At 38.5% G+C, this 4,872-nt stretch overlaps 1 long non-coding RNA gene across 1 annotated transcript; it reads right to left on the bottom strand.

Moving 5' to 3' along the window:
- LOC109126659 lies at positions 259-2,254 on the bottom strand. Its single transcript, XR_002033570.1, has 2 exons — positions 2,109-2,254; positions 259-520 (listed from the first exon to the last, which is right to left on the bottom strand). It is a non-coding gene; the product is annotated as an uncharacterized LOC109126659 (long non-coding RNA).

Genomic DNA, 4,872 nt, shown 5'->3' with positions numbered 1-4,872 from the left:
TTGGTGAAGGCAGAGCATTAGGTGTAGGGTCTCTTGTAGAGTTTAACCATTCCAGAGTGAAAATGGGATATGATCACGATGGACTTTGTGGTTGGTTTGCCTGTTTCGCTGACTATGGATGCTATTTGGGTGATTGTGGATCATCTGACAAAGTCCGCACATTTTTTGGCCATTAAGAAGACTGATGGAGCAGCAGTTTTGGCTAAGAAATATGTGGAGGAGATAGTGCGGTCGCATGGTGTGCTTGTGAGCATAGTGTTAGATAGAGATTCGAAGTTCACTTCGGCATTTTAGACAGAGTTGGGCACTAAGGTGCACATGAGTACATCTTATCATCCTCAGACTAATGGGTAGGTAGAAAAGGCGATTCAGACTCTAGAGGGTTTGTTGAGGATGTGTGTGAGTACAGCTTATCATTCTCGGATTCCATAGAAAGAAAACCATTATGATGATCCGGTTCTCCATGCCTCCGCCACCCTCCTCTTGAACCATTCCTACAACTTGATTGACCTGAAGACATCTAAACCAAAAGAAAATAGGTAAGTTGCTAGTTAATCCAAAGGTTTAAATTTAAAACTAACCAAGCAAACAACCGGAATTCTAATAGTGTTTTTGCGACACATTAACTCGATAAAATCTATTGAAAAGCCTAAGTGTCTGCGAGTATTAAACCCGCTCTTATACCACCGTTGTAACACCCCAAACCGTTTGATGGCCGGACAAGCCAACAGATAGCCATGGAACGCTACAATGGGAACCACGCCAAGGTGGTCCAGTCGAGGGATATAAGCTGCAGCCTCCCAACTGGTCTTTCTTCGACACAATTCCACCCGCGATCGAGACTGTTTAGGCTTTGCAATCCTCGAAGTCTGGTGCATTGTGTTGGCCCAGACGAGGCCAAGTATCCAATTCACTTGTCATGTTTTCAATCAAAGAAGTTATCAAAGCAATATATAGTCGGTTCGTTTTCAAAGAATACACAGTAGGAAAATATTTAGTTTTTACAAAAACACATAAAATTTCATATCCCACACCCTAGTGTTTCCTCTAGCTCTAGACTCATCCTAGACTTCCTGCAAAACAAAATATTATCATGATTAATCTAAAATTACTCAGTGAGCTGGGTACCCCTTTCCTACCATGCATTCTATTTTTTCACCTCGACTACTCCAACAAACATCAAGTAAACAAAGTTGCGCGAGCAGATACATGGCGGAAGCAATAAATTAGCAATAAGAAATGAAGGTTAGATAAATCAAGACAAGACTCGATAAACCTAAACACCTCACATCCTATGGGCCCTCGATAATCTGTTCCGTTCCACAACAAAATAAAGCCACATGTTAAAACCACAAAGGTAACTAACTTGAGCCACAAAGGTCGCATCGTCATGCAGCGGTAGGGCTAGTTGTTAGCTAGACACCAAATTGTCTCTAATGTGAGAAACCACTTGGGATTAGGCTCATGAGACATCCTAACACCGCACTTGGAACAGAAGATCAACCATTCTATTCTAGCTATGACTCCGAAATAAAATTCAAAAGACTAGCTAAAAATAAGTACAACAATTCAAAGAGTTAGTAATAATGCAAAGAATTAAGTACCTCAATCATGCAAACAATTTCAAGCAATAAAATCAAGCAATAACATGCTAGCAAAATAAAGCAAGAAATTTAAGTAAACAATCAGCAAGCAACCAAGAATTAAATTCAAGCAACTTAGATTGGTTTACATGCATGTAATTATTTTTTTTTGCAAAATATTTAATCCATCAAGTAAACTTAGGATAATTTTCTATCATCATTGTGCAATCAATTTATCCGGTTTTTAAGCAACAAAATTTGCAAACAAAATTCATCAACTAAACATAATTCATCATGAAAACATAGGATTTATATCTCATCGATTTTTAAACATGCATGGTGATTCTAGCGTCCCTTCTATGTAATTAAACAAGAATCTAACAAGAACCCTACCAATTTTTAGCATACAACTTATTTTAATTCAAGTGATTCTATTAGGCATTATAAATAAATGCAACAAGCAACATATGCGTAAAAGATCCCTAGAGCCCAAGCAGCATCCCACACAAACTACCAAAGACTCACAGAGATTCTACGCAGCTAATTGATTGAGTGATCCGATTCTCCTTCACCAGCGAATCAGACGGCGACTTCTATCTTGGCCTTCAGCTCCAACAGACCTTTCTCTTCTTCTTCCTCTTGAATGATCAAGTTTTTAGAGAGGTTTTTCTTTTGTGTTTCTTTAGCTATCCAAATCGCAAATGAGGCTGATGAGAGAGTATTTATAGCCATTTGCGTTCACTGCCCCCTTAAATCCATGTGTCTTTTTGTTTTGTATTAGTGTTATGCGTTTTGCATGGTTTGACATGTGGCACTGCATGCACTGCATATGGTGCGTGAGACACACTCGCAGTGAAAAAGTGGCTTCAAATCGCGCAAGTGTCTTCTCCCTCCAGTCTTGCATGTTTCTTTATTCCATTGTGAGCTAAGTGGTGTTGGCAATCTAGGAATAGAATGTTCACATATTCTTTTGTTTTTATGATCTGATATGTTTCTTCTTTTATTATTATTTTCATGTGGCGTTACTTCTCGACCACGACATCTAGTCCCGATCCTCCTTTGCTTCTTTAGTGTTGTCGTGAATTCCCTTTGTTTCTCATCCCAAGACATTAAAATTTATATGCGTCTGTCGCCATCGTCTGATATGTCGTTATAATGGCTTCTGATACGTATCATTGTTGGTGCCATCGCTGGATCTTTGGTAACTCGATAACCGGTACGATGACCTTCTAGTACCATCGTTAGCCTTCTGGTACCACTGTCGTTGGCACGCTGGCTATTCGATCACTGGTCCTTCGTTCTATTTTATTTTTGGCTCGACCATTCATCTTCTTTGTAGTTTTAAAGACTTTCCATCGGAGAAAATCCTTTGACCATCAGGTCATTTACTCCATTGGTTCGATGGTTCTCATGTCTCGGGTCATTTTTCGACTTAGTGATATTTCTTCAAAACTCTTTCGGTTGTTCTCCTTTATTTTCTTTTCTCCTTGTTTTTAAGTTCTTTCCAATTCTTTTTCTTCAAAATTTTTATTAGGGTTTTTATCCTTAGTGTGGGTCACTACATTCTTCCCCCCTTGAAAAAATTTTTCCTTGAATTCTAATGTTTTCCTCTCCTCTCCTCTTCCTGCGGCGTTAATGTTTCTTGTCATCTGCGTCTTCTTCTCATTCCCACCGTTTATAATGTAATTTTTGTTGTAATGTTCCTTGAAGCTTTGAACTTCTCCTCCCATACTTGAGCCTTTGTTGGTCTTCTTGTCATGTCTCCTACTACGCTATCCATTTCACCTTAACTTGATTTTTTGTCAATTTCCTTGTTTTTTCATTCATTTCATCATTTACTTCTTCCCCTTGCACTGTCGGCTGGCACCATTTGGAAAGCTTCTTCAACTCCAGCATTCCTTGGTTTTCTACATCTTCTAGCTCCTTGGTTATTAAAGCTCCTTCCATGTTGTACCACGATTGGGCTACTGAATTATACTCCTCATCTTGTTCCTCATTGTCCTTTGGTTTGTTCTAGTCTCCTTATTGTCATTGTGGCTATGTTCTTTTCATGAACGCTGATCCAGCGATCGGCGACTAAAAAATACATGTAACTTGAGAGTCAAGTCTATGGAGAGAACACCGGCAACATTGTAAAAGCAATCACAGCTACACTTTTTAATGTTATTTTTAGCTACCATGGTGACACCGGCAACTCTCGTAGTCACTGAGACACCTGACATTTTTTAAACCTGTGTCGTTCTTTCAGTTTCCTCTCTTTATTTTCCAGTCGTTGTCGCTATTCTAGCGATTAGTAAAAGAACAGGCCCTGTGTAACTTAGTTTTCTCGGACTCTTTGTTTTTCACATGTTTTCCAAGTGATTTTGCGTTCTCCGAGTCCCTTGGTTTAGTACCTCCTTATTTATTTAACTTATTCGGCTTCATTTGGCTTCCATGTCTTCATTCAATAAATTGTTTCCTCCGGCTCAGTTGGCTTCTGTTTTCTTGTTTTTTAACCTCCATGTCTCTGGCTAATTTTATCATCACACCTCATCATGTGATCTTGGGTTCTTCATCAATGACTTCTTCATCTTCTTCTTATGCATCCATTTTCGAGTTTCCTTAGTGTTCTCCATACTTGTTCTGAGTTTTTCATTTACTCACTAAGAGTTGGTTCGATGGAAACTCACTGATTTCTCCCACTTTGCATAAAATTCTGCTTCATCTCCATTGCCTTCTATTATTTTCTTGTACCCTCTTTATCTTCACTTGGTCGATTTTATATTTAATTTGCTGTGCCACTTTTGATTGATTGTCATTGTGCTCTCTCTTGTTTGCTTTAGTTTCACCCCTTTGTTTGATTTTCTTGGATTTTCCCCAAACGTTTTATCACTGAATTCCTTTGTTCTCCCTTTGACTGTTCTGATTGTCTTTCTGGATTGAATTTCCTTGAACTTTCTTCAGCCGGTCTGATCACGCTCTTTGTTTGCGGGGTATGTGAATCCTCAACTAATCATGCCAATCAAAATTCAAGCTAATCATAAAATTAACTATGCAACCTATATGCAATTCAAGCAATCAAGGCAAGCAATCACACACAAAAAGACTAGTAAGAAGTCACACACAAAAAATGGACATGTCTTAGGACTTAGCACAATTTTCCCTTAACTTTACAAATATTTTACTCCAAAAATATAATGGTTCTTCTTCCACCTAGCCATTCATCTATTTTTAAAAGGTTCAGATTCTACTTGGCCAAATTTACAATTTCTAAATGCTGAGACAGAGACAAAAATACACCTTCTTCTTA

This window comes from Camelina sativa, chromosome 9 (assembly GCF_000633955.1).
Source record: "Camelina sativa cultivar DH55 chromosome 9, Cs, whole genome shotgun sequence".
Lineage (NCBI taxonomy): Eukaryota > Viridiplantae > Streptophyta > Magnoliopsida > Brassicales > Brassicaceae > Camelina > Camelina sativa.
The sequence above is the reverse complement of the archived record's forward strand: the minus strand, read 5'-3'. Positions and strand labels throughout refer to the sequence as shown.